Genomic DNA, 18,683 nt, shown 5'->3' on the forward strand with positions numbered 1-18,683 from the left:
GAATATAACTTCTCTCTCACAGCCTGCTGGACCAGGTCTTCTTCCTTCCTCACTGGGAAGAGGGGACCAGGCATCCCTCACCTGTGCTGGTGGTGCTGACGGATACTCTCCTTCCTTGCAGTCATGAGGGCCTTAGGGAAAGGGGATGCAGCCTTTTGAAGCCCAAGGTGACACTATGGCCATGATGTCCAACTGCCTGATGCCTTCTTGTTCAGGTGGATATCCAAGTGCCTGCCCGTCCAAGAGTCAATCATGCCTGCCTTAAGCCTTGGATCTTGAAACTATTTCATACTCGCTGCCGACATGGGGGAGGTACAGAGGGGATTAAAAAGAAAATAAAAATCAATCATCATCTTATTACCCAATGTCATCCACCACCATTATCTTTGTATGTTTCCTGGAAGATTTTTTTTCCCCTCTGTGTTTTGTAAATATCTTGGGATCGTGTTATATTTATAAACTTGCATCTTGTTTTTATGCATAAGAATAGCACACATGATATACAAATGGCCAATAAGCACATGAAAGATGCTCAACATCATTAGTCATGAGGAAAATGTAAGTCAAGCCCACAACAAGATACTGTTTCACACCCATGGGGATGGCTAACATGAAAACAAAATAGACAATAACAAGTGTTGATGAGAATATGGAGAAAGTGAGCCCTTCATATGTTGCTGGAGAAAGTGGTCCGTTGCCTTGGAAAGAAGACAGCTGGTTACTTACAAAGTCATCCACTTCCAGGTGTCTATGTGACAGAACACACAAAAACTTGTACACGAATGTTCATAACAGCATTATCCATAAGAGCCATGAGGTGAAAACAACCCAGGTATCCAGCAACTGATGAATGCATAAACAAAATGCAGAATATCTGTACAATGGAATGCTAATTCCATCATAAAAAGGAATGAAGTACTGATGTATACTACATTATGGATGGACCCTGGACTATTATATGCTAAGCGAAAGAAGCCAGTCATAAAAGGCCACATATGGTATGATCCCATTTATAGAAAATGTCCAGAATAGGAAAATCCACAGAGACAGAAAATAGAGTGGAGGTCATGAGGGTCTGGGGAAAGAGGGAATTTGGGGGAGGGGTTGACTGCTAATGAGTGCAGGGTTTCTTTTTTCAGGTGATGAAACTAACTTTTTTGAGGCGATAGAACCGAACTAAAATTAGATAGTGGTGGCTGGGCGTGGTGACTCATGCTTGTATCCCAGCACTTTGGGAGGCCAAGATGAGAGAACTGCTTGAGCCCGGGAGTTTGAGACCAGCCTGGGCAACATAGTGAGACCTCATCTCTCTACAAAAAGTAAAAAAGTTCCTGCCATTTCTCTAGTCTCTTCTGTGAAGGGAGCCGGGGACTGGGACTACAGTGTGGGTTCCTGGGCAGATCCCTTGCCTGGCAACCTCCTCCTCTCTCAGGACCTCGGCTTCCGCACCTGTAGCAGGTGGGAGTTGGTCAGTAGGTGACGTTTGGAGGAGTCTCAGAAGGGGCCTCCTGGATGGCAGGCAATGAGGTGGGCTGAGGGGCGCAATGTTCATCATGACCACCAGGTGGCAGCCCAACTACGACCAAGGGCCTAGACCCCGCGACTGCACCCCCTGGATGAGGCTCTGATGCTGGGGATGGACTCCGGACTCCCTTCCCCACCTGCCTGAGACTCAGGGGCTGGTGGAAGAAGGGAATGCTCGTGTGGTCAGCATAAGTGGGTGGGAGGGTCCTGGCAGGGAGAGAAACAGGGCATCCCCAAGCCCCTCCAGACTCCAGTCTTGAGGAGTAAGATGCGGAGTGGAGAGAGAGAGAGAGCAGAAGAGATGGGAGAACCAGAGCTCCCTGGAGTCTTGGGCAAGATCAGGCCAGAAAGGGGCTTCCCTGGGCCGCCGGCGCTCTGCGAAAAGCAGAATTTCCCGCCATCCACTCCAGCCTCCTCCTTCCAGCCAGCCTCCCCTCAGAGAGATTCCTAAAGAGAAGGGAGAAACTTGACTTCCCTGCTGCTGTGCTTAGGCTTCTCTACGAGGAGGAGGAGGAGGAGGAGGAGGAGGAGGAGGAGGAGGGGGGAGATAAAAATGAGGGACCCAATCTCTGTCTCCAGAGAGGGAATGCTGGGAAGATCCCCAGGGATGAGTCTGAAGCTGGAGGTGAGAACCATCGTGGGGGGCTGAGACTCTTTGGGATGTGGAAGCTCAGAGGACAGGGTGCGGTGAGGCCAGACACGGCCAGGGAAGTCTGCCTGGACCAGGGGACTCAGGCAGAGGGTGTAGACCTTGGAACCCCAGCCACATGGCTGTCCTGAAAAGTCATGCTCTAGGGTAGACAGTGCCCGTCTCCAGCCGAGGTGCCCTCACTGGGTTCTGGGCCTGTCTTTTCATTCCTTCTGTGCTCCATGACGTGCCCCCTCCGTCCTTCAGTGGCTCCCACATTTTCCCAGGCTGTGCTCTTACAATGAAACAAAGTGACTCCCCCCGGGGTCCCGTATCCCCCTCCTGCGACCCTCTGACCTTCCCTCCCCTGGACCAGCCTCAGGGAAGGATGGTTCCCTGCTTCCCCCAGCTGTTCACTTTCAGCACCCTTAGGCCAGCTTGCATGTCTATCCTCCTGCTGTGAGCCATGCCAGCCTCTGTGCCCATCCTCCTGCTGTGAGCCGTGCTGGCCTCCATGCCTGTCCTCCTGCTGTGAGCTGCGCTGTCAAACCCAGGGCACAGGTCTCTCCAGCCTGGTCCCAAGGGCCTGTCGCCAGCCTCCCCTTGTAGCACTTCTGTTTGAGTCCCACGACCCCACCCTCACTTGGTTGTCCTCCCACCCTGCTGGCCTCCCTGGGGCTCCTATTCCTCCTGGACTTAGGAATGCCCGAATCCCTCCGGCCTGCATCTGAGTCCCTCACCTCGTCCCTCTCTCTCTCACTCCTGGGGTCTCACCCACGCCCTTGGTGTCGAACACCTCAGAACTGCCACAGCTCATGAATTCTACCTCCCATCCAGGCCTCTCCCAGTCCCAGCCTGCTCCTGGGCCTCTGGCAGGACGTCCCACAAGCATCCATCTCGTATAACCCGTGCGCGAGAGAGAAACAAAGAGACAGAGACAGAAACAGAAAGACAGAGAGAGAGAGAAAGAGAGTGACCGGGGGGTGGGGGTGGGGGGAGACAGACAGACAGAGGAGGGGAGAGAGAGAGAAGGGGGAGAGAGGGAAACAGAGAGAGACAGAGAGAGTCAGAGAAAGAGAGAAGGAGAGAGAGACAGAGAGGGAGAAAGAGAGACACAGGAAAAGAGAGAGAGAGGGAGAGAGAGACACAGAAAGAGAGTGGGAGAGAGAGACAGAGAGACAGAGAGAGAGAGAGAGAGAAAGGGAAGGGAAGAGAGTTCATCTCCTAATGCTTGCTCCCTCCAGCTCTTCTCCTTCTGGAAAGTCTCTGGGAATCCTCCCTGCTCCTCATCTCACACATGATTCCATCTCCAAGTCGGACATCTGTTGACTGTCCCCATCCTTTCCACCATATCACTCTTGTCCATACCTCCATCCTCGGTCTCCCGGCACCAGTGAGGTCTCTGCCTGAAACTCAGTCTTCACATACCAGCCAGGGGAGGGGGTCATTCATTTAAAAACACAAGCCTTGTTGTATCACATGCTTCCAAGAGCTCTTGGGCTGAAACCTCCTTAATGTGGCTTTCCTGGCTCTGCATGATCTGGGCGCTGCCCATCCCTGCCCTCCCCTTTTCTTATTAAGATCAAGCTGACTTTCAGCTACCCCTATGCTAAGCTCCTTTCCACCTCAGGGCCTTTGCACATGCTTTTTCCTCCACCTGGGTTTGTGTGTGTGTGCCTGTGTGTGTGTGTGTGTGTGTGTGTGTGTGTTTTGTTTCTACCTCTGGCCAACTCATACTCGTGGTTCGAATCTCGGCTTAGAAATCTCTTCCTCCAGGAAGTCTTTTTATGTTGTACACCCCAGCTTAGGTTGGTTCCTCCAGATATTTGTTCTCCCAATACATTTCTCCACTTGTGTGCACCTACGGCCATCACTACTCCATTGCTGGAGTGGTGTGCTTGTCTCCGCGCACTAAACATCTGTCGTGCTGTGGCCAGCCAGCATGTTCTGAGTGACCTTCCTGTATCTGAGGAACTCCAGCCCTCTCCAAGGTAGAGGTCAGAACTGTCCCAGCCTCCCTTGCAGCTAGTGGGTGGGGTCACAAGGGCACCACCGGTAACTCTTTGGGACTAGGACTGGAAGGGAGCAAGAAGAAGCTGGCCCCAGGTGGAATTTCATTTTTGCCAGTGTGGTAGTGGGGGAGTGTCACAAGGTCCAGGCTGGAGAAGCTGGTGGAAGAGGATGGGGTATAAAATGGCAGGCTTGGGTGGGGGTGTTGAGAAGGGCGTGGCAGTCTTTGGACGCTCCGTAGTGCTGTTGGTGTGGTTTCCAGCAGTGGCTGGGTGGGTTGGAGAGGGAGGGCACGGCTGCTGGGCTCAGAAAGGTCCCTGAGACAAGGAAGGGGAGGGACTGAAAGGCCAGTGGGTCCTTGACCTGGGCAGTGCGGTCACCAGGATGAAGGTGGGGTTGAGGGGCAAGGAGTACTCGGAGCCAGAGCCTCCAGCCTGAGGGGAAGCCTGCAAACAGCGGGCCTGGGCAGTTGGGTGACCAGGGGAATGATCTGCCAGAGGGAGACACAGGACAGGGTGGGATGCGGGGGACCGGCGCAGGTGCCGGGCACGGAAAGCCCCAGGCCTGGCCTCCACTTCTGATGCCTGAATGACCTGTCCAGCAACCCTGCGATGGCCTCTCCCTCCGGCTTTTGGGGCTACCAGAGGCCTGGGCCCTGGAGCTGTGAGGAACAGCAGGGCTGCCTTCGGGGCAGATCCTGGCTTTGGAGATCAACAGGAAGCCACAGATTCTCTCTCTTGTCAGCTGCTCTGTCTCACTTTGTGTCTCTCTTGGTGCGGGTGTTCCCTCCTGGATGCTCTCACACTCTATCTCTGTGTCTTTCCTTTTACGAGGCCCAGGTTCCGGCTGCAGGGAAGTCACAGACAACCCATCAGGCAGCTGTCCTGTCTCCCTGACACTAAAGTAAACATCTGTGTCCTGGGACTGGCGGGAGGTGGGGGGAACTTTCCACTTGCACACAGGTGGCCGAGTGTCCCAGCTGTCAGAGTCTCCTGCCAGCACTGTTTGCACAGCCCCCCTACCCTCTCTCCCTGTCTGTCTCTGTTTTTCTCCCTCTCTCTCTCTGTCTCTCTTCCTTTCTCTCTGTCTCTCTCTTTCTCTGTCTCTCTCTTCCTCTGTCTCTCTCCCTCCTCTGTCTCTCTTCCCCTCTCTGTCTCTCTCCCCTCCTCTCTCCCTCTCCTTCTCTGTCTGCCCCTCTCCCCATCTCTCTCAACACCCCTACCTTCCCCCTCAAGGCCAGATGGGGTGCTCTGTGTGGGAGGGAGGGTTGTGTGACCATCACCCTGCCACCTCTTCTCTCTGGAGAGGTAACAGGTGGGACAATATAACCCAAGTTCACAGACCTACCCCCCCAGGCTCCGGCTTCTCGCAGGCATCTCCAGGAGCAGGTCAAACCATGGAGTCTCCCTCCCCCAGAGGCATTGCATAAGCAGCTGCAGCCCTGCGCACATTCCCATGGTTACGGGGCTGGGGAAGGCTGGCGGCGGTGGCATCGCCATGGCACCAGCGTGGGCCACAGCTCTGCTGGGCATGGCACAGACACAGAGGCGCTCTGGGCTCTAGATGGACAGACTGCCTCCAGGGAGGGCCCTCCCGGTGGCCAAGGGCCTGTGGAGACCCATGTTAGGCACACAACCTGGAGTGGCCTCCAGGGAAGGCCGGAGGGCCGCACCTCCCTCTGCCTCTCAGAGAGCCTGCTCATCCTCTTGGCCCAGTGACTGTGGCTGGCACGGAGCAGAGCCCTCACACACCACCTGGCTCAACAAGGACCACACTTGCAGTCGTGGCCTTGACCCCCACCCAAGCCCTGACCCTGCCACAACCCAAGTCCTCCACAGCCCCTTACTCAGCCCAAACGTGGGCCCAGTTAGGGTCCTCAGCAAACACCGCCTGGGCTCTCAACTCGGGCTTTCCCTCTCTCTCCCTCTCAATCTCTCTCTCTGGACCTAGACTCTGGCCTTGACCTTGGTCTCCTGATCTCCAACCAGGGCTGTGGTCCAGGGGCTTCACGGGGTGACGAGGACAAACGGGAGACCCAAGCCCTACTTCTGGGGGCAGGAAATAGAGGTGTGACTGTGGCCATCAGGTTGTGGGGGTTCAAATGTCAGAGCTCAGTTGGGGGTTGGGAAAGGCAGGGTCATCCTCTTGGGAGGATGTGCAGGGGCCAAAAAGAGGGTAGGATTTGAAGAAGGGACATGCCAGGAAGGAGGGACAGTTGATATGACAGTAGGGAGGCCAGAGCCCAGAGCACAGGATCTGTTGGATCAAATTTGATCTTTAAAAAAATATAATGGCCGGGCTCGGTGGCTCAGCCTGTAATCCTGCGCCTTCGGGAGGCTGAGGTGAGTGGATTATCTGAGCCCGCGGGTTCGAGACCCGCCTGGGCAGTGCGACCTTATCTTTACAGTAAATCAAAAAATCAGCCACGTGTGGTAGCGCACGCCTGTAGTTCCAGCTACTCGGAAGGCTGAGGCAGAAGGATCGCCAGAGTCCAGCAGGTCGAGGCTGCGGTGGCCAGGAGCAGCCACTGCACTCCAGTCTGGGCGACAGAGTGAGACTCCAACTCAAAAAAAAAAAATTATATATATAATGTCTATGGCCGGGTGCTGTAGCTCACACTTGCAATCCCTGGACTTGGGGAGTCTGAAGTGGGAGAATTGAATCCAGGAGTTCAAGACCAGCCTGGATGACATAGTGAGACTTCATCTCTACAAAAGAAATACAAACTTAAAAATGCGTCAGCCATGGTGGCATACACCTGTAGTTCCAGCTACTTGGAAGACTGAGACAGGAGGATTGCTTGAGCCCAGGAGGTCAAGGCTGTGGTGGGCTGTGATGGTGCCACTGCACTCCGATCTGGGTGACAGAGTGAGACCCTGACTCAAAAAAAAAAAAAAAAATGGAATGTGTGTGTGTAGAAGCTTCTCCAGGTTGAGCCTCCTGGAGAAGGCGAGGGCGTGGGTCACCAGGGCTCAGTGAAATCCCATCAGAGGGGGCCTTGCTCTGAGCAGACATAGCAGGAAGGGCTTCTTCACACAGGACACACGAGACCTTCCTACATGACCATGGGGCGGGGGAGATAAAAGAAGGTGATATTGGGATGCTGGACTGGCCCAGGACACCAAAGGCCTTGCAGGCTACAGAAAAGGACCTGGGTTTATTTTTTTCCTGGTCAGGTCAGAAAACAGAGAGTGACGGGATTACTGTGTAGAGCCAAGAGGGCTCTGGTGAAGGGTCTGCCGTGGGGCTCAGTGAGAGGGGAGGGGCTCCCTCGGAGTCATAGCCTGGGAGGAGGTGAAAAGAGGATGGATTTGGGACGCACCGGGGCCAGACCTGAGCCCAGACCCCCTTGTCCAGCTGCCTCCTCGGCTGCCCTGTCAGGTGTCTAGTGGGCACCTCTACACGGCCCCCGCCAGCTCCTCTGGCCCATTTTCCAACTCTGCGAACATCAGCCCTTCTGCCCGGCAGTTCCCACCCAGATAACAGCGGTCATTTCGGCATCGCCCCTTCTCCTCCACCTCAACCAACCTCAGGATGCTCCAAAGCCTCTGCTCCCCAGTGCATCCCAAATCCATCCTCTTTTCACCTCCTCCCAGGCTATGACCCTGAGGGAGCCCCTCCCCTCTCACTGAGCCCCATGGCAGACCCTTCACCAGAGCCCTCTTGACCTTACACAGTAATCCCTTCACTCTCCGTTTTCTGACTTGGCCAGGAAAAAAATTAACCCAGGTCCCTTTCTGCAGCCTGCAAGGCCCTTGGTGTCCTGGGCCAGTCCGGCACCCCAACGTCACCTTCTTTTATCCTCCTCCCCTGTGGTCAACTCTGGTCAAGCTGGCCCTTGTGCTGTCTCCTGCGCACCCAAGCTTGGGCCTGTTTCGGCACAGCTGCCACTTGGAACACACCCCTCCTAATGCCTCCCATGGCCGCCTTCTTCCATCTAGCCCCATTCAGCGCTGATGTCGCCTCCCCAGAGAGGCCTGTCCTGACTGCCTAGTGACAACCTTCCCTGTCACTATTGCATTTCCTTGTTTTATTTTCTTCATAGTGTTTAGCAGCAATTATAGTCCATTCTCATTACTTGTGGTAGTTATGATCTGTAAAGCTGCCATGAACACTGAGTTAGCAAATATGGAACCGTAGTTTCTAGGGAAAGAACAGGGCAGGCTCCTGTGAGCCTGCGGTCACAACATTTTTTCCAGCTGATCAATATATAACCTTGCTTTATGTGTGTTTCTGTTTACAGACACCTTACTTAATACATATTATTGATTCATCAACATTGAACTCACGGCCAGTGGCACCATGACTCACATCTGAGTGAGGCTTATCTGACACACATTTTCTCCACAAGGTATGTCACAGCCATCCTGCACTTGGACACTCCAGACACACTTTGGCCTACACCTGGGGCCCATTTGAAACTGTGAAATCACCAATAAAACATACAGACATGTGAGACTTGTGGCACTAGGCAGACCACTTGTTTATACTGTATAAACAATGGAAAGCACCCTTGTTTACTGTATAAGAGCTGGAACCAGAAGGCACAGTGTCTTCGACTTTGGTCTCTGCTGGGGACATGTGTGGGAGGACCATTCAAAGTTTTCATCACTCTGTGAATGTTGTTCGAGCGTGACTAGTATTGACTTTGGGGCTATAAAATCTTCAGCTTTGGGGTACCGATTTCAGGGTTAGAAAGTAGGCGTATTTGAAGACATAGAATCTGTGAATAATGAGGGCCAACTGGCCTTCCCTTTGTCTTACTCGCTGCTGTATCCACAGCACCTAAACAAGGGCAAGGTCAAGATTCACAGTAGATACATCATAATATTTATTGGCTGACTGTCTGGCCTCCCTCCCTCAGCCCTCCCCCCTTCTCTCTCTCTCTCTCTCTCTCTCTCACTCTTCCTTCTACCCTTCTCTCTGTCCCCCTCTCTCTCTCTTTCTCTCATACACACACACGCATGCACACACACACACATACACACACTCCTAAGGTATTCTCACAGCAGAAAAGATGGGGTGTCTCTGTTTCTGGTGTTCCTCCCTTCACTACAGGCAAGGGAGAGAAGGAAGAGTCTGGAAGAAGAGTGGGGGTAGGTGAGAGCCCTTGTCCCAGAGCATTACCATCCCTGTCCTCCCTCTCCTTACTGTCAGATCTGCCATGCGATGCAGGGCAGGCTATGTGTGTACGTGTGGTTTGTTAGCCTGCCCTGGTCGGCACCACCACGGCACAGGCAGCGTGTATCTAGCCTGGCTGAGGTCCCAGTCCTGGTCCCGAAGGACAGTACACGTGTGCGTGTGTGTGTATGCACGTGTGTGTGTGCACACATGAGCGTGTATGCTGCGTGTGCGGGCACGTGTGTGAACACGTGTCTGGGCTCTGCCCCGGTGAGGCCTGCTGGCTTCTCAGCAGCTGGAGTGCTCGCTGTACTGACAGGGTCTGTAATCACGGGAAATTACCAAGCCCAGAACTAAAATTAAGGCTTTCGCTGCTGCCACTAGACCTGTTTGCCGAGCCAAACACTGGAAGAGGCCTGGGGAGGAGGCTCTGCTGGGAGGAGGGACTTCTGGGGAGGACGAAGATTAGGCCTGGGCAGAGAGATCACAGGGAGAAGGGGAAACCTGTTTGGCAAGAGCCTAGGAAGTTGCTGTGCTAGTGAATTTCCATACTTTGTTTACAGTCTTCACAAGAGTGATGCGAGGTAGCCATGGCCCCTCTTGTGCCCCACAGAGAGCTAGGTCTCTCAGAGGTTGAGGAATGAGCTAGCAGAGTTGGGCTTCGAAGGTGGGGTGGCTGACACCGGGGCTGGGACCGCAGGCCGGGAAGGGCAGGGCCTTTGGACCCTGTGGGCTTAGGTGGGGACAGATACTGCAAGAGGTTGGATTCTCTGGTTTCTAGTTCAGTGTTTGGTATTTGGTGTAAGGAATACCAGAAAGAAGCCTGAGTCCTTCACCATGCCCCACCCCCCACGCTGCCTGTCACGTGGTCTGTAGCACAACCCTGTGGAAATCCACCCCTCCTTCCAGGGAAGAAACTCAGTGATCTGAGCTTTCACATTAAGTCTAGGAAGCCCTGCTCCCAAGCACAGCAGCCTCCTAACACTGTGGGTGTGAGCCTCCCCAGTGCTTATCTGGGGGTCGGTGGGGACAGTACTGCAGGCAGGCTGGGATTTTGATTCCCAGCTGAGGACTTTTCCTGCGCCTTGAGGCCCCACAAGGCCCTTGGCCCCAAAAGGACCCACCTTGATCCTAAGAACTAATCTCCTCCTCCCCTCACCACCCTCCACCATCCACTGCCTCCAACCAGCAAGCAAATTATCAATGAATGATGGAGGGTGTCCGTGGAGGGGCTCTGGCGGAGGGCAGCTGCAGGGCGAGCATGCTTCCACATTGCTCCCACCCCCATCAGTCGCAGGGAGAACCTGCCTCACTGGTGTAGAGGCTGTGGGGTGCAAGCTCTACCTCGGGGCCCCATATGGCACATGCTGGCACACAACCCAGCTGGCTGCCAGCCAGTGAGCACCTTCATCTGACTGAACAATTAAAATGACAATAGTGCCAGGCGCTCTTCTAGGGCACACATACACACACGTGCGCGCACACAGTCCTTAAAGAAACCGTGGAGGAATTATCATCTTCCTCATTTTGTAAGGGAGGAAACTGAGGCATAGAGAAGTTAAATGATTTGCTCATGGGAGGCCATGAGCCAGGAGAGGGGCCAAGACCTAGGTGGTTTGGCAGCAAAACCCCATGCTAACCACCATGCTCTATTGCCTCTCAGGTGCCCAAGTCCTTCAGTCCTTCCCAGGTCACGTCACACTGTCCAGGCTGCCGTACACGGCCATCTTGCCTCTGTTTCAGTATGTTCAATGTGAAAACTCACCCCACAGTCCCCAAGGGTTGTCTGTTGGGCGGAAGGCCCTTCCTGGGGTGAGTCTGAAGCAGCCTCCCGGGGGTTTGTCTGTCTATAGGCTTTTCTGCCTCCTGTGTCTGCTCACCAGGCTTCTCGGTGGCCCTCTGGGGTCCCGAAGAAGAGAGTCATGGTGGCTGGGCCTGGTCATCCCCCAACCCATGCAGCTGTGACCCAGGTTCAGACGGGCCAGTCATGAGATCATCTGTGTTCCAGACCTGGGATGGTACTTCATATTTGATTTTTAAATCTCTCTCTCTCTCTCTCTGTGTGTGTGTGTGTGTGCTGTGTGTGTGTGTGTGTGTGTGTGTGTGTGTGTGTGTGTGTGTGTGTTTGGGTTGTGACCCACATTTAATATTTTTGATGGAATAGAAGAGACCAGAACCTGGAGCATGAGAGTAAGTATTGTTTCTTGAAATTTGTGTTTCCAGTGTTACATACATGAACATGTTGATGCTGAGTCACCTTGAAAAGTGTATCCACGGTGGGTGGGGAAGGTAAAAACAAATGTTTAAAGAGTCCCAGAGGTGTCTTCTCACTTCTGTGTCCAGTGCCGGCTCCTGCATGGACCGCCTCCCCCAGTCAGCCCAGAGTCCCCTCAGGCTGAGCCCGGAAGTTGCCCCGCCCTGCACTGCTGAGCCAAGTCTGGACCCAGGAACGCAGGGAGATGGGGCAGCCTTGAGGATTGGGTGGTGATAAAAGGGACCAGTATATGTCACGTACTCGCACCGGTCACCTGTGACTGCCAGGTTCTGTGCTAAGTGCTTCACTTGCGTCCTCGGTTAAACCTCGTGAAGTAAGTAGCATATGCTCTCCTTTCCACTGATGAGGAAACTGAGGCTCAGAGAGCGTCATCCGCTTGCTCAAAGTCATGCAGCTTCTGTCCATGGCAGATAGGATTCAAATCTGGATCTGAGTGTTCCTCGGGTCACATTCTGCATGCTAGATTGCGGCACTGACTGGGAGCCCTGAGCATTCAGGAAGGCAGGGATCAGGAGCAGGCCCTGAGGTTCCCACCACCCAACATCTTCCCCCTCCCCCACCCCCAGTTTCCTACTCCTCCTCCCTGAGCACTGGCTTCTGTCAAGTTCCTCCCTTGATGGCCTGAGAGGGTCAGTGGCTCTAATTGGAAGCAGCTTCTTACTCCTGTGACTTGGAGGCTTACTGGAGGTATGGGGAGGGGACCAGACCGAGAGGAGCCAGGGAGACTCCACGGAGCCTGTTGAGCAATCCTTGGGCCTGCACACTGCACAGCCCCTGGGCTGCAATTCTCCCTTTGCCTTTCTCCTCACTCAGTTGCAGCTGAGGGCAGATGCCACATTCCTGATGCCCTGGAGGTCAGTTACCAAGAGGCACCCACACTCCTTCCAGGAACTGCTCCGGGCTCCTGCCTTCAGCTCGGCCCAGGGCTCAGCCCTCAAAGCTGAGGGCTCTTTCTCACTCATCTCAGAGGCATGGGTTCTGGAGTGGGCAATTCGTTTGGTGTTACAGTTGTACCTGGGTTCAAGCCAAGGTTGAGCGTCATAGAAAGATATGGTGGCTATTCAATCCTTTGGTCCATCCTCTTGAAAAAAATCCCACTGTAACTCAAAAGAAATCCGATTATTTGCCAAACCCTCCAGGAGCTCTTTTCTTTCTTTCTTTCTTTCTTTCTTTCTTTCTTTCTTTCTTTCTTTCTTTCTTTCTTTCTTTCTTTCTTTCTTTCTTTCCTTCCTTCTCCTTATTTCCTTCCTTCCCTCTTTCTTTCCTTCCTTCCTTCCCTCCCTCCTTTCTTTCTCTTTCTCTCCCTCTTCCTTCCTTCCTTTCTCTCTCTCTCTCTTTCTTTCTTTCTATCTTTCTTTTCTCATAACGGTCTCACTCTGTCACCTAGGCTGGAGTACAGTGGCACAATCATAGCTCACCACAACCTTGAACTCCTGGGCTCAAATAATCCTCCCGCCTCAGCCTTCTGAGTAACTGGGACTAAAGGCGCATGTCACCACACCAGACTGGTTTTTTTTTTTTTATTGTAGAAATGAGTTCTTGCTATGTTGTCCAGGCTGGTCTCAAACTCCCGGCCTCAAGTGATCTTCTCTCCTTGGCCTCCCAAAGTGCTGAGATTACAGGCTTGATTCATTTTGTTCAAAGTAAAACACCAAAGACCTTCCGATGGCCTGCACAGAACTATAAAGAGCCTATGTGTTCTACCCCTTTGGGTATATTTTCTTTCTTCTTTCTCCACTCGGACCATGCTGGCCTTCCTGCTGTTCGACCCCAGGACCTTTGCAACTGTTATTACCTCTGCCTGGAGCAAGTTCCCTCAGATACCCACCTGGCTTGCTCCTTCACCTCAGTGAGGCTCCTGACCAAAGGTCACTCTTCTCCCCAGCCGCGGCATCTGGAACGTCTTATGCTACTTCCTCACTTGGCATTTTCTTCATGACACCTACGACTAAAATATTACATAACTTATCTTGTTTTATCATTTATCTCTCTCTGTTTGAATGCAGGCTCCATGTGGGTGGGTTTTTTGTTTAGTTTGTTCATTAGTGCCCAGTACAGAGCAGGCATTAGAAAAATGCTTGTGGTCAAGGCAGGAGGATTTCGTGAGACCAGGAGTTTGAGATCATCCTGGACATCATAGTGAGATCCCATCTCTAAAACAAAAAAACAATAATAATAATGGTGGAAATGAATTGAAAGTACATAAAATAGATGCAAAGATGTCCAGGATTCTGATTTCTCCCATGATCCTTGAAGCTTCCATATCAAATTCTTTGAAACCAAAGTCATCTAAAGAAATTTCTCCTTGGTATTCCTGCCTTGCTCTAGACCTTTCTTTGGGCAGTTTCCAGTTCTGACTCAGGGCCTGGCTCCACCATCACCTGCTACAAGATATTTGGAGTGCTTCTGGGGCCAGGTCCTGTGCTGGGCACTGTAAACAGAGATGTGAAGCTGAGAGACACCAGCCCGCCCTCTGAGCTCACGGCCAGGGAGGCCCACGAGAAACAGGCAGGAAGGCCACGAGCATGACAGGGAAGTGCGGGTGCCCACAGGAAGGGAGAGTCCTCCAGAAAGAGAGGATAGTCTGGGTAGGCCCCGTGACACCTTGGAACCTGCTTCTGATGAAAATGCCCAGTCTATGGGTCCACTTCAAGGTCAGATGAGAGGATGAATGCAGGACTCTCTGCCTGCTGACAAGTGACAGGCAGATGTTGATTTTCATTTCTTAGCCCTCACAGAGAGGCAGGGAGACAGGACAGAGATTAGCAAGCCCATTTTACAGATTTTGCATGTCTATTTTTGCCATGTTTATCTTTCGTCCTCAGTCACATTGGGGACTCCTGACAGGCTAGGACTCTATCAGCTTCATCTTCCTTCCTTCCTGTCCCCATCTCAGCAGACCCCAGACCCAGCCTTGGTAAATGAGAGGGAGAGTCACTTGTTCATGGTCACACAGAAAATCAGAGTTTGAGTAGGGACTGAGACCAAGCCTCCTGCCTCCCGGCCGGAGGTCCTCTATTGCTCGACGTGTGTTCCTCAGAGCTCCTGGCTCTGGCCTGGGCTCGCCTGGAAGATGTCATGGCCCCTGACCCTGCTAAGCATTCGTCTACTCCTCCAGCACCCCTGGGGCCACCAAACTGAGAGCTGCAGGCCTGTGGGGGTTGGCTGGAGGCGTGGGAGCCAGGGCAAAGCTGGTTCTCACTGGAGCCTTCACATGTCTCCTTTGATGCTCTCCAATGCCCTGGCTCCTCCCCTCTTATCTGAGGATGAACATTCACCCTGAGCTGCTCTGGGAAGGAACAAAACCCACCCTTCCGGGACAGATTCTTCCTAGCCTCAAAAAACCAATCTTCAGGTGAGAGAGGGGCTAGAGGGGCTGTCATGAAATTCAAGGTCATATTGCTTCCAATACAATATAGATGAGGAAACCCAGGCCTAGAGAAGGCAAGCAGCCTGCCCAGGTCCAGGGGGCAGGGCCAGGCCTGCAATCAGAATCCTGTGGCACTATGGACCCTGAAGATATCCACTGTCTCAGGGCCTTTAATGTGTTTCCTCTGGGCAGCAGCCTGGACTCCTGGTGTCTAGCTGACCTCACATAGCTCCAGTGATGGGGTACTCACTCCCAGTCTGTGCTTTCTCTTGGTTTCTCTCCATTTGAGTCTCCTGATCCTTGGATCCTCTCTGCTTTCCCATAGGGTGCACCTGAGGACCCTTCCAGGTTTCTGGTAGGCCCATGTTTATAAAGGGGGCTTCTGACCATTCTTCCCTGCTCTACACAGCAAACGAGGGGCCCCAGACAAGGCTGGCTCATCCTTGCTATTCATTTATTTATTCAAACATTTTATTGAGCCTATGATGTACTATGTGCCGGGCACTGTGGATACAATAATGAAAACAAACAAAAATATCAAACCACCTAAACATCGAATGGTCTCTGACTTAGATGCTTCATGCCCCATTACGGAGCCTCTTGTAGCCGAGAGACCCATAGCCAGAAAGGCAGACTCTCAAGGCAAGAAAGAGACACATAGAAAAAAAGGGTTTTAAATGCAAGGGGGACGAGGTGCAGGGGAAGCCTCACAACCCCAGCGGCTCCACCAGGAAGTGACGAGGCTGTCCTCTGGTCTCTTCAGGACTTGGAGAATGGGGAGCCCTTGGGAACATCTGTGAGCCATCCTCTCCCACTGTGGGGGACTGGGCCAGGGCTAATGGGCAGGGGGTGGGGATGAGGAGGACAAATAGATCCAGCAGGACGCCTCCCAGGCCTTTTTCTCTCCAAAATCTCAAATATCCCTTCCAGAGTCTTGGCCTCCTGCCTTACTGCCAAGACTCCCCACCTCTGGCCTCACAGCGTGGGCTAAGCCTACACTGTCCATACTCTCTCTGCATGGCCCAGGCAGGTGTCAGCTGTCTTACAGGAACCCCAGACTGAGGGGAAAGGAGAGACCAAGGCTGTGGGAGGTTAGAGGTGAAGGTGAATGTGGGCGGGGCAGGGAGGAGGTTTCTGCAGGCCAGGGAGTGGCTGGGGCCAATTGCAATAATTGGACGCAATGGAGGAGCCAGGCAAAGGTGGGATGACAGTGGGGGCAACTCACACTGCAGACTGACAGTGAGATAAATTGAAACCTGCCCTCCATCTCTGCTACTGGGCTTGAAACTACCATCTGGAAGGTGTCGTGGGCTAATTGTGTGTTCCCTCCAAAGTCATATGTTGAAATTCTAAACCTCAGTGCTTCAGAATGTGATTATTCAGACATAGGACCTTTAAAGAGGCAATTCTGTTAAAATGAGTTCATGAGGGGAGAGCGCTCTATTCCAAGATGACTAGTGTCCTTATGAGATGAGGAAATTAGGACACAAAGAATGAAAACCATATGAAGACACAGGGAGAGAACATTTGTGTACAAGCCAAGGAGTGAGGCCTCAGAATAAATTACCCTGAAGATACCTTGATCTTGAACTTGTAGCTTCCAGAATTGTGAGGAAATGAACTTCTGTTGTTTCAGCCACCCAGTCTGTGGTATCTGTTATGGCAGCCGGAAGCTGACAAATATAGGAGTCAAGTATTTGAATATGACATCACCCTTTGTTTTAGGTGTGGGCACTTTGAGTTCACCTGGAGACCTCACTGTCCAGGTTCTCTGTCAGGAAAGAGACAAACACACCCTCAGGGTCATAGTCCTGGTTTATTATTTTCCATGGATTAGGATCAAGACAGAGGCAACGGGAGAAGTTGATATTTTTCATATGAACTAGGCAGGATGGTCTTTGAAGGAAATCAGTCTTCTTGGTGGGTTGCATTTGCTTTTAAGAATGTAGAAGGCCGGGCTCGGTGGCTCAGCCTGTAATCTCACACCTTTGGGAGGCTGAGGTGAGTGGATTGCCTGAGCCTGTGGGTTTGAGACCTGCCTGGGCAGCGAGACCTCATCTCTACTATAAATCAGAAAATCAGCCGCGTGTGGTAGTGCGTGCCTGTAATTCCGGCTCCTCGGAAGGCTGAGGCGGAAGGATCGCCGGAGCCCAGCAGGTCGAGACTGCGGTGGCCGGGAGTGGCCACTGAACTCCAGTCTGAGCGACAGAGCGAGACTCTAACTCAAAGAAAAAAAAAAGAATGTAAAAGAAAACCAGACACAATATTGACAGCACAGAGAGACCGCCCAGAGGTGGAGCACCCACTGTCTTCCTCATGACACTGAAGGTATAGAGATGCCTTTTTCCTACCTAGAGTCCGTATGAAGTCAGCAGTGAGGAGAAATTCACAAACATATGACAGATGTCTCAGGCAGTACAATTTACAAATCTCTAGGATGTAGCAGAGTGCTGAAACCTCTTAATCTTGAGGGGAAGGGTTGTGTATTCATGGAATAATTATAGAAATAGCTAATCCTTTTCTATTCCAGACACAGGACAGAAAATATGTTCTAAGCATGCCATATGTGTCATCTTAATCCTCACAAAAAACCCTACGAAGTAGGTACCATTAGCACCTCCATTTCACATATGAGAAAACTGAGGGTGCACCCACATGGTCTACCCTCCACAGGCTTGCTCCCTAATTTGGAGTGACTTTACATTTTTTCAAACCCCTCAGTAAAGAATGACTTAACTCCATTTAGGGCTTCAGGGAGAATTGAGTCTGAGGAAGATAAGCCCTTCAAGACTAATGGTTATTGGTTAAAAGTCAGTTAAAACGGACAGTCATAAACAATGGCACACAGACACTTATATTTTGAGACAACTTTAAGAAATGCATATTTATCAAGCCTTCTTGATGAGTAGCAAGGCCTTTTCTTTGAACAGCAGTCTGTTGATTAGAGCTTCATTTTGTCTACTTTTTGCCTAAAACCACATAGGTGATGCCTTGTCTTTGATGTCCTGTTCTGGTTTCTTTACAGAGGTGAGAGAGTGTAAAACTCCTTACTGGGTGTCACAGGGACTGGGTCTCCATCATCTGGCTATCTCGGTGCACAGTAGAGTATAGGACAGTCCTTCTATGTCCACCTGAAGTTAGTTACAGCCACTTGACTTAATTGTGGCCAGTGGTCTGTAATAGAAGTGACATGTACCTCTCTATATTTTTTTTCCCCTTCAGTCTCAGGTACTGCCTAAAGTACAGATATTTTTGAACCATACACTAGGGCCTGAAGCAGAACCCCACCTAACTCATGATGGGCATGTCATGAGTAAGAAAAAACCTGTGTGAGACTTAAACCATGAGATTTGGGGACTATTTGGTACTATAGCCTAACTTACCTTATTCTAATTGACATACTTGGGAAGTACTATGAGTACCGTCTTATTCTAGCTTGCTTTTATAGTGAAAAGGTGGAACTCCAAGGAGATACACAGAAGCTCCTATGAGCATAGTCATCTGAGCACCCAGAGGGTAGGAACAATGCTCTTCCCTTCTCTTATGTCTTTCCCCTGTTGAAAGAGATAATTTGCCATGGCTCATGAATATCTCCAAACATTCCTGCTGGTTATGCTAAGAATGTAAGATCCCAGCCATTCTTCACCTGGGCTATTTCACAGGGTTGTGTTTGCTGTGAACAGCCTTGGGAGATTCAGTAACATCTCCCATCAAGCAAAGAACTGGCTTCTTACCCTTACTGAAAAAGTTGCAAA

This window comes from Carlito syrichta, unplaced genomic scaffold, assembly GCF_000164805.1.
Source record: "Carlito syrichta isolate Samal-C Ts95f unplaced genomic scaffold, Tarsius_syrichta-2.0.1 Scaffold172482, whole genome shotgun sequence".
NCBI classification, from domain to species: Eukaryota; Metazoa; Chordata; class Mammalia; order Primates; family Tarsiidae; genus Carlito; species Carlito syrichta.